General features: G+C 38.1%; 1 protein-coding gene across 1 annotated transcript in view; it reads right to left on the bottom strand.

Annotated features, from left to right (window-relative positions):
- Window positions 1-11,537, bottom strand: part of LOC140231549 (uncharacterized) — a 31,115-nt gene extending 19,578 nt beyond the window's left edge. The window contains exon 1 of the mRNA XM_072311686.1: window positions 11,411-11,537. The gene's annotated coding sequence lies outside the window, so the exon portion shown is untranslated. The remainder of the gene's footprint in view (window positions 1-11,410) is intronic.
- Window positions 11,538-12,212: the final 675 nt, after the last annotated feature.

Below are 12,212 nucleotides of genomic sequence, written 5' to 3'. Positions count from 1 at the left end.
ATATGGAATCAAAGAGTGCATTTTCACGTTGCTGAACAAATTCTATTTCACCATCTGTGCTTAGATAAAATCACATGCAAACTGTAACATTGTCCGTTTGATGTTTGGTAATATTTTGACGCTGCTCTTTTTCATACTCGGGTCCTGTCATTACCATAATTGTGTGGAAATATACATATGTAAAATTTCAAAATGTTACCAGCCATGCTTTTAATCATTCACTCAGAAGGTGTGTGGGTAAAACCAACAGTATGTAGTATCATACCTACGCATCTAGATAATATAGGAATATCTTCTAGAAATTTGTACTTAGTAAGGGAAAAGACAAAAAGACAAAAACTGTTACCAAAACTACTTTATAAATTATCATTTTATAGCGTATTAAGGTAAAGGCATTGAAAGGTAATTGTTCGAATTTGATCCTGACATTTTCCAGCAATCGCACCAGTCAACGTCGTACGGACAACTTTGGCGTCATTCATAGACATCATCAGTACCACAGGTATTGTCCTCATATGACTTTATCAGAAGTCTTTGTTATCCCTATGACGTTGTCGTTGCCCTTGTAGTCTTCAGAATTCTCTTCCGAACTCAAAACGGTTATCTGTCATGAAAGCGATGCAAATCTAAACCAAGAAATTTGGCTTAAAGAAAGGTTCGAACTGGATACAACCTCAAGTATGCGCTTGTCTACGATACGTCTTTTTTTTTTTTTCTAACGAGAATTAATTATGACTGCCCCCAACCGCTACAGAGGTCGTAAGGACAGTTTCATCGCTTAAACCAAATCTGTAAATTTACTCTTTTTCATTTCAAGAACTCACACGAGATGCATTTTTTTTCCTATCAAATTGACAGTTTTACTTATAGGTGTCTTAGTTCTGGAATTACTACTTACCTGCCTGTCAGATTGGCTGCTATATATAACGGAAAAGGAAATACTTTATACTTTAAACCACTTCATGGTACATGTATAACAGGTGGAAGGGTTGTCGAAGTTTAACGATATGGAGTGATATTATTAGCCACTCAGATGGAACCCAACAAAACATGAACAGAAGAGTGGGTCAAGTTTGCAATACTGACAGTCACGGCATGGTATCCTTCACAAGGCGCTATGTTGTCAACGGATAGTTAATCAAAAATCTGATCCGTGATATTTCCTGAACTTAATTCTGATATATCATTTTCTACATGTGACTACATAAACAGAGTTCTGAAAATCGATTGCTTTTTTTTCCCCTTAAATCTATCTTTGGTCTTTACAGCTCATTGGAACGAGGCCACTCCACAACTACCACTCCCACATCGGGTACAGGCTCACAAGAACACCTGATATATCTCTTATTTCTTATACCAGCATGCCTACTTATCGCCCTAGGTGTTTTCTTCTGGAGAAGAAAGAATGATAGCTTAAATACACCTACCAAACAGATTCCATTGTAAGCAGTCTGATCTGCGGAGTGTTTAAGGGTTTCCTGACCAATTTGTTATTTTAACCAAGTTACTGCAAGAGCATTTAATTCTCTTTGGGGCGAATTCGTCTGATATATTATACGACATAAACATTCAAAATCTTAGAGTAGGCATATACTTCAATATTAGTCTTGCAATTCCACGACTTTGTCAATCAAATGTGTAAATAGGAGGATTTTAATAAAACAAATTGTTTGCAAACGTTATTCAAATTCGCCCTGGCTTCACGGTTTCACGCTTCATACATTAAAGTATGTTAGAAGGAAAGTGTTATTATTTGGTATTTAGCTATCGTTTACAACAGCCAGGAGGTGTCTTACCTCCCTGCAACAGCCAAGTGCAGCCAGCAAAAATTCAAAATTATTTAAATCGAAACGAGACTTAATTGACTGATGTTGTCATGCCTTAAAGGTAGAAATCCCATTTGCATGCCCTAAATGAAGAGTTGTATAAATACAGTGGTATGTTGAAGAGAGTATCATTTTAGAAACTCCCATAAAGTATTGAAAGCGGAAGGTAACATTTAGTACATTTTTATTGACCGTTAGATTTTGAATTGAATTTTTTTCGGGGCTCACCGTAAATTCCCGCAGTACATTACTAGGCTACCTTTGCAGACCCATGCACTGCATGTGTGTCCATCATGTATATTTTGTGAAGAAAGTTCATCAAAACTTACAAACATTTCCATATACATTCTTGCCACACACTCTATATGTTATTACATCAGCTCTTATACTTTAAGATTTGAGTTTATATAGATAAAAAAATACAGAAGACTGCAACAAAAAGGCTTAAGTGTGGCTGACACACAGAACTACTGAGTATAGTTGAGTTTTGTGCATTATTCAAATTGTAGATAACTGTTGACTTCCAAATTTCTCAGCAGTGGCCTAAACAATTCCCCTGAGGTTCATATTTAATGTTTTGCTGCATTTTGGGAGGTCTGTAAAAGGTATCCCCTACCTTTAAGCTCAACTTATGCTCGACCGATAGAAACTTACGATGGTAGTTGGGTTTTTTTTTTTTTTTTTAATCAGTTAACAATATAGTTTTAAACATCCTGATTAAACATCCTTCTTTTTCTTAAACCTCTCTCTCCCTCTCTCTCTCTCTCTCTCTCTCTCTCTCATTCTCACTCACTCTCTTTTTCTCTCTATTTTCTTCTCCAAGTACAGATTATATACAAACATTAAGGTGCACACATGGCGCACGACCCCCACCAGTTAGCTGCTTTATTCAGACAAAGCTTTCTTCGTGCTGTATCTCGCCCATGCTTAAAATCATCAAACAGAGAGAGATTTCTCAATGAAACCGTGGATGATGCAACAATAAAGGGCATTGCATTGAACACGAATCTCCCAACCGGCACAATTAAAATGAGGTTAAATCATTACGACAATCCTGATAAGGTTATGGGTAGCCTTCCTAATCACGTGCACGGAGTTTAGTGAGGTTCGTAGGGCTATCTTGACAGCAGAGAATCCCGGAAGAGAATCAGTTTCGAAAAAAAAAAAAATATATATATATATATATGCCTACACTCGGCATAAGAGTTTATTCCAGCGGCATAAGGAAGGTAGATTTATAGGAAATGTCATAACAACTTACTGATGCACACACTGTATGGAGAAATTTGAACTGCGCAAACAGGATATGGGAACGTTCGAGGCAAACGAAAGGACTGGTGGAAGGAAGCTTATGAAAGGGCAGCTCTGAATCCATTCAATTAAAATCATAATGACAGTGCATTCGTTAACAGCGAGATGTGTAGGGAGTTGGGAAGTATACAGTTTTGTGTCTTTCTTCATTTTTCTTGCTAATTTCAATATACAGGTATGTATTAATGATGCAGATTATCACAATATGAGAAGTACATAACACATCCGCAGCAGTAGCGCAATCCGCAGCAGTTTCGACTTAACGTTAAACGATATGGGGCACGGTCTATAGCTGCATTCATTTTCTCTTGATTCGTAAGTTGGATCACCTTAATCCTCTGCAAACTACGTTTTCAATTTCAAATGAGTAACTGCACTCTGAATGGGGCTGTTAACAGAAGTTAGTGGATAGAATATATCAACATTGGAATTACGCAATTTCTTTCTGTGCATATATCACTACCACCTAAATCTTTGTTCGGGTTTAGTTTTGGTTCAGGTATGTCTCCATATTAATACTTAATCTAAGTTCTTTGGATGAATTACACCTACTGGAAGATATTGTCTAAAATCTGTCAGAAGAATTGACAGAAATATGTCTTTTTTTAAGTAACGCCTATGGTGACTCGGTCATGTGTCAGAGCATATTTCATACGACGTCGAAGTTACGTTCTGGTCTCGATTGGTCAACCTATACAGAAATTAGAGTGACAACATTCTGACCCCTTTACACTGTATTATATACAGTGACAACATTTGACCCCTTTACACTGTATTATATAGAGTGATAACATTTTGACCCTTTACACTGTATTATATAGAGTGTAATTTGACCCCGTTACACTGTATTATAATATAGAGTGACAACATTTGACCCCATCGATCTACGTGCTGCATGAACATCATGCTTCCAGGATTAAAGGTTTCTTCCTGGCCAGTGACCCTGAAATGGCAGAACTTGGCGTAAAGACATTGCAGCTGAGGCGTCCATACACGACAAGGCATGTTGGATTAATTCTAGTCATCATTTTCGAAGTCAAGAGTTTGTTGTGCTTTTTGTTCATGGAGAGGGAATAGGTAACTGAGGTAACTAAATGAGGACTGGGCGTGTATCAATCACTCAAACTGTAACACACAGAAACACACACACACACACACACACACACACAATCTGTCTGGTGCAAGGATTCCATCCTTAGTATCCATTCTAGTCAAACCAGCATGAAGATGACAATATTGTTGAAAAAGACATATTATACACTGATTCATTAAAGTAACAGTTAACGCATCCATCATGGATGCGTTGTCATGATGTCATTGTAATTACTTTGGGTTTTTTCAGAAAATCCGACCCGAGAAAAGACGGGGGGGGGGGGGGTTAACCCGGAGATTTCTTTCACAGATAGTTTTTCCCCCTTTCTTCGTTTTTGGACTAGTGAGAAATTTTAGAAGGTGGTTATAAGATATCTTGAAAATCAGAGCAATTTGGTCAAATCTCACTGATTAAAAAAAGAATAAGCTATAATTAGTGGTAATATAAAGACAGCTTCTATCTGAAATGGGGTTGGGTATCCCACTTGATATGGCGTTGCATTGAGCAGTGCTCCTTTAGAGGAGTCTCCAAGGTAAGGAACGCCTGCGAAAGGGGGAGGGGGAGAGGGATTTAGACAGTCCCAAGATAGGGGGTGCTTTTAAAAGGGAGGGAACGAGCATGATTATATGCTTACCCTCAATAATATGCTGAGGGGAGGGGGTGGGCGGGCAGTCAAACAAGCAAAACAAAATAACAGCAGGAATCCTCATTGACATACAGATTTCTGGTTAAAAAAAAAACAACAAACAACACCAAAAACCACCAATCACAATGCTAATTAACATGCATTATCTAAAGTATATTTTCTGTACGAGGAAAAAGGTAGGGGTCCTATTCTACAAATTCTACGATTCAAAGAGACTTTTTAACTACATGTCTTCATACCAATTGCACTGTTCTAGCATTAAAACAATTTGGTCATTGGGTTTCCTCTGGTTATGACCGCGGAAGTAGTTTTGCTGTTATAACCATGCATGCAGACAGGAAAATTCTCCTGCATTACTCACTGAGCGCTTTATATAAGAGCTACAGCAAAATGAATACTGAAGAATCATACAATAACAGGTCCGGGTTTCTACCAACCTTCCACGTCTTACAAGCTTGGCTTTTTTAGTGGAACACTGTTTTCCATCACTGTGATTATTTACTATTTTTGTTGCCATGGCAAAGTGCATTGTTTCTTTTTTATGACATAATTCGTGCATACACTTTATATTGCATTTGAAAAAAAAAATCCTTTATCAGACGAGTGTAAGAAAAATGAAATTGTATCACTTTTGATTATGTCAACTTTTTCTTTTCTTTTTGATGATGGAAATTAATAAACTATTGAATTGAATTGAATTGAAAAGTACTTTTTGCTGACTAGCTTTCATCCACTCCTGTGGACTTCCTCAGGCCGAGTGGTTACACCTTTTCTCCTGCACTGCCTATATACTTGTTTCCTGATCTTCCCAACTTATGAAAGTTTTCTGCTCTTGAAGAATCGGTCGTCATGGTCGTCCGTGAAAATCCAGTTTTCATTCACAGCTGAGAATCAAAGGTTATGTACGAATATTCTTAGATTCGATACCAGGGCACTGTGGGTTATATTGGTATGAAAGCGCAACCTATACGAGAATAAACTAAAAGAGAACATCATATAAAGATACAAAATGAACTTCAAATGAAAGAGATGAATAGCATTTTAAAGATTACCTTTGATACTTTAAAGTGACAAAGGGTATGGGAAAATCCACCTTGACTGAAACAAAGAACAACCAAAAGGCAAAAAAAAAAAAGCCAACAACAACAACAAGAATCGTTTTGCACAATACTTGATGAGTAGCATGCCTCAACCACAACCTAAGGGAAATAAAAAGACACGATACACTGCTCCGCTCTAATTATAGTACAGGGGATACAGATTACTTTCGAAAACTAGAGACGGTGAAAAGACACGATATAATACGCAGCAATGCCAACAATAATCGTATACTTTCGATTGTCAAGTCCTGATCAGCTGGACAATAATAATAATTAAACTTCACTTGATTAGCCGACTGTAGGCCTATATTATATGTATAATTACATGGTGATATCCTTCTTTCATTTCTCTTTCTCTCCTGAGCTCTCCCTCTCCATTCTCCCTCCTCCTCCATCCCTCCTCCTCCATCTCTCCCCCCCCCCCCTCTCTCTCTCTCTCCTCACAAATATTACAATGATCACGAGGCCCTAAAGCCAACACAGGAATGTACCACGCTGGCCAATCACGTAAAGTGATCTATGTCTCAACCACGAGGAAATCCACTTGAGTGTTATTTTCATTTTAACTTCGGAAAAGGTCCTTAACATTCATGTTTCGGTCTTGGTTCTTTTCGATGGTGTTTGGTCGGTCTAGGCAGTGCCCTGATCAAGATGCTGAGAGCCTCCTCAACGTACCGAGCCGAGCTGGCCAGAGAATAAGTTAAAGTTAAAAAGTTATATCAGTAATAAAATAAGTTAGTTTAAAAAAAAAAAAATTGTTAAAAGGCATATTATGCTCAGAGGCCGTTGTCCAAGTCAAGCACTTTGCTTATTGATAACGGTCTCCTGCCTTGTGTATTATAAAAACAAAATCGTCCGAGCCGTCTGAGCAATCAAAAGTGGAGACATTTACGACTATATCTATGTTTGATTTTATTGCTATACTTAATGAAAAACTCCTTTACACATGCAAAATGTGTTTATTTTTGTACATGTTATGCTTACCAAAATTGAAGGTGAAAGCTGAAAGTCCGAAAAGGGGGACATTTCACATTTTCTTAGCCCAATAGAATTTGGTCAAAATGGGATGAAAAGCAGGAATTAAAAATAAGGAAGTTATGACATTTTGAAGTTTCGCTACTTTTTCGGGGAACAGTTCTTTAACACTCAATATGAATAGGACTCAACAATGCACACCACATTTTCTCTGATTGTTGCTACATAAATGGAGCTACAGTGTATAGTCGATAATATTCAAAGCCATGATAGAGCGATGATAGTCAAACGTCAAACAAGAATTAATTGAACAATGCCCGAAATCCATCTTTATTTCTTCTCTATCAGATACGCTACATGAAAGCGTACTTCAAAATCAACGACACCATTCTAATCTGTATAAGTCATTCCTCTCACGGTGTGATGAAGGTGGAAGAAACGGAGAAGAGTATGAAGATAATACAACTAAACAAAAAACCTTTTAAGTCTACAATATTGTGTTATATAGTTAAGATTAATATCAAAAAGTCAGCGAATCCGATCATAGGCACCATTCTCTGCACTTTCTCAATGTCTGTACATCTAAGATATTCTGATTTACACCAAGTGAAATATTGATTTGTAGACAGCCCATAATCAGTCTTGGAATGTTGAAATGTTTCATGTTAAATAATGCACAACATGCCAAAATCATATTGTTTTACAATCATGCCCTGTGATGTTCAGTCACTATGTAGTATAGGCCTATACATGTAATTAGTTTTTCTACATGAAAAAACACTTTGCCATTATTCCTTTATCCCTCTTACACAAGATGGAGAACGTGATTACATTGTGTAGATATGGCAACCAGAACAAATCCTCAGCATCGCAAAACATAACGCCCTAATGGGTACATGCATAAGTGTAGTACACGTAGTACATGTACTATATAGCCGAGTCTACTCATTGGCGTGTACAGTTTGTACTTTAGAGTGTGGACAAACAATACAGTGCACAAAGTCGTGTAATGCCAATGCACGTATAGCATTTACGCAAAAATAATACTCGGGGGGGGGGGGGGTTACGCAGTGAGCTCGACTCGCTGCAACCACGGTATGTTATACGGATGGTGACCAGGCAGACGGAGACGACAGTAGCGACCCGTTGGTAGGTCAGTCACAATCATGTAGGGGTGTGATCACAGCATCCTCTCCGCTGGACGATGATGATGATTCACGGCATTTGTACAGCCCCATGTGATCATCTGTTAAAAAAAAAAAAGGGCGAAGATTCCTCCAAGACTCGAATTAGCAGTTAAATGCCTGATGAAAAGCGTAAGTCTTGAGTGAGGCTCTGAAGTGCTCCAGTTTATCAATTTCACGGAGAAATTATGGGATTGAGTTCCACAGGTTATATGAGGAGCGGTAGAGGTAGAGGAAAATCCCAGTCTCCATATCCACTGAGATGTCTAATGGGCATCTGGAGAGTACACTGCGAAATGATCGGTGTTAGATTTAACACCACGGGTGTTAAATCTAACAAAAACAAAGTGTCAAGACAGGACCACACTGACATATTGTGTAGAATGTATGTCGTGATGGTGTTAAAAAGTGTTCATCTCCCACTTCGTGGTGTTAATTTGGTGATAAATCTGTAGCCGTGATATTTTGACACTGCGCTGGTGTTAAATTAGCAATGACACTACATGATGTTGATTTAACATTGCTGGTGTTAATTTAGATGGTACATTTTGAACACCCGCCTAGTATGAATAGGAGACCACACTCTCTGCTTCTGTATGTAGTGTCCAATAATTATGTTCATTTTTTTTTCCAAAAAAAAAATAAGTGACAAGGCCGAATCTTTGTCAGGTGAAACGCGCCTTATTTTTGTAACAAGTGCCACTTAACAAGGGTAAACTTTCTCTTTAGGTAAATCAAAAGAATTGTATTAGCCTTGTGTGGGAATTGATGGTTTGATGTCATGATTATCATCAGGAAACGTGGCTGGCGAGTCAGAGTGTAAACTAACCGATCCCCTCGCGTCTTTCACGCCCGACTTGCCCTTTACTGTTCACTGTCGCTGTATAGCATATATCCCCTGGTAGGAAACATAATTCTGTATGTTGTTATTCCGTTTCATACATCGAAGGTGTCGTATAATGGTGGATGTGAATATGTGGTTTGGATTACTGGTTATTCGTCAATACTATTGTTAATTCAAGTCAATATCTTTAATGTTCAGACGCTTTCATTGCCCCCCCCCCCACCAGTCCCTTTTTTTCATTCTTTTCTGCCTTTCCTCGCCCCGCTCTTGCTTTCACTCTTATTCTCTCGTTCACCTACTTATCCCTTCAGGGGAGAGAGGGGGCGGTTAGGGTATAGATATTTCTGAAATTTTGGAATCGAATGCATGTGAAATCAGGTTTTAACCAGCCATTGTGTGTGTATGTGTGTGTGTGTGTGTGTGTGTGCGCGCGCGCGCGCACATGAGTGTGTAGAGATGTTTAATATAATAACATTTTGTCCCATTTCTACCAATCAAGTTATGCAAATACAATGTCTTTTTCACTTGTACAATTTCAGTCAACTATTGTATTATATAGATATGCACTATAATAAATATATATACACTTGGTGATTCTATCCTACTATGAAGAGTGCTCGATATCCTCAAAGGAAGAGCTTTAGACAGAAGTATTGGAGCAAGTTAACGCGGTTGACTGCAGGTTCATCCGTATTTATTGCAATAAATAACGGATGAACCTGCAGTCAACAGCGTGAACATGTTCTAATACTTCTATATAATAATATAGTCAAACTTGTCTTAGCGGCCACCTGTCTATAGCGCCCATTGAAAAATCCCCCTCCCAAAAAAAGAAAAGCTGTGTATAGGGCCACCTTTCTAACACAGCCAGCGGCCACAAATTTTGTTTCCCGCTGTATACTGTATAGCGTGGCCGTCCAAGCGGCCACAGACCCGACGGAGGCGTAGCCGAGCCGATAATTCAGCGTGTTTTTCTGATTTGTAGCCGTGCCGGTATTTCATCGGCAACGTGCAGTGATCGCCACCGCTGCATTTATTACTCATTCAGTCATAAAAATGCACATACTTGAGCTTTAATTCTTCACGACTATACACATGCTACTGTGCAACAATTTCATAAACGCCGGCATTGTTCAATGCATGAAACACAAGTGTACATACGTATATATATATATATATATATATATATATATATATATACATTGTTTCCTTTTTATACCAGTCGAGGGGGAATTTTTGTGTTCACTTTAACAGACAATGAAGTACTTTGAAAACTTGAATCCTTACATAGGAAATGCCAATGACACTGAATTTTCCGTATACCAGCGAGCGATCTGGTATATTTTCATTTTCTTGCACAGGTTACAGACATTTACACCGGCGATGATATCCAATTACACACATTCGACGGTTTAGTTTCACATCAGATTTGCGAGGGCAGCGGCAAAACAAATCGATCCCGGCCGGATGTCTCCTGTCTTCTGCTTGCCAGCATTACAACACATGACTCATAGTTTCGTCAAAATTAATTGTCCCCTCTACTCTCTTCATCCTATTTCCTTCTATTTACACCTCTCTCTTAACATTTACAGACAACAATCATATTATATACCAGAAGTTGATATCATGAAATGCGCGATGCTTTGCTTCCGAAATGAGAAGAAACTTTAATATATTTCATATTCGGATACCTTCTTTGTAAGTTAGTGTGGTGTTACTTGCATAATGTCTGATTTTGTAAATTTTCTTTACATGCCTGTCAAAATTGCGAAATGGTGATGTCATGTCCCTGGTGTCATGTAAGTGTGACCCTGCCCGGCTGCCAACCGTCCTTTGGAATTTTCATACACAATATTTTAATTTACTATGGAAAAGATACATCTTCTAATTGACAGAAAATACCACATGCATCCACTACGACTGCATGCAGCTTTCACTGAAGAAGCAGATCGGGGTTAATGAATATACTACAGTGTACTTGGATTTGATACCAGGACACTGTGGGTTTGATGGGAATGAAATCGTGAATAACTAGGGAAGAAAAACCTGAGAGAGATGAACTTGATATGCCACAGAGGAATAGCACTGTATAAAGGACAACCTTTAACATTATAATAGTGCCAAACAAGATAGAAGACCCAATATCCCCTGAAAAGAAAACATAGATGTTTTTAAGTGGGGAAAACGATCATTTTACACAATACAGTGATGACGAGAATTTGTCTCAAGCACAACTTACAGGAAGGGACCAACACGAGAAAAGACTCTACTCTAATTCTATTTCAGGGGATGTCTGTTTACGCTCTTATATACTTTCGAAACTAAACTGTATTAAATAGGCCACGATGTCACTCCATATACTGAGGAATCTGAAGAAAACAGTTACTGTTTGGGACTGAGAAATCAATTCGATATTTTATATTAGACTTACATGTCTTTACACGGAAGAGATGGTACAGTGCTGCCATGCCATTCGTTAGATGCCCTGTTCACGAAGGCACAATTTCCTGGAACTTGCAGGTACCGGCTTTTTATTATCCAACGAAGATGGCCTTTATAACTTGGCAGACAGCCTATGTGTAAGATGATGCGTGTGTCTGATTACTCCTCGGTGTAAAAAACAAACAAAACACAAAACAAAACAAAACAAAACAAAAAATAATAAAGCAACCCGCATATTTTATGGCTGTAGGTATATAAAGGGTAATTTTTACAAGAACTGAAATACAAGGGGAGATCATAACCTCTCTTTATCATCATTTTGAGATAATGTTTTAATACGCCCATTTGGTGCCTTCCTCTGGTACCAAACACAAAACCTTGTCATTGATTATTTTTCCATTTGTACGTTTGCTCACTATTAAAGGATTTATTTTGATATACCCTCATCGAAAAATATCAGTAAACACCATAGAGGAAAATTAATTTAGATACATTTTATATCATTCTTTGTACCACATCAATATACAGTGAACGTTCAAAAACTCGAGAAAACAATGAGACGACGAAAGTGAGTGAAGTGTGTTGAATGGTATACTGAAAAAGAGGGGGAGAGAGAGACATAGAAAGAGGCTAATGCGAAGGTTAGCAGTACAGTTTGTAATGTGTATACACGAAGACGGGTATGACAGCGACAAAAATAATTAAGTCTGTTGACTGATATATGAAAGTATATGCACGAATGATATTATAACCCTAAAAAAAAGAAAGAAACAATGCACACCTTAATCATG

Source organism: Diadema setosum, chromosome 8 (assembly GCF_964275005.1).
Source record: "Diadema setosum chromosome 8, eeDiaSeto1, whole genome shotgun sequence".
Taxonomy (NCBI): domain Eukaryota; kingdom Metazoa; phylum Echinodermata; class Echinoidea; order Diadematoida; family Diadematidae; genus Diadema; species Diadema setosum.
The sequence above is the reverse complement of the archived record's forward strand: the minus strand, read 5'-3'. Positions and strand labels throughout refer to the sequence as shown.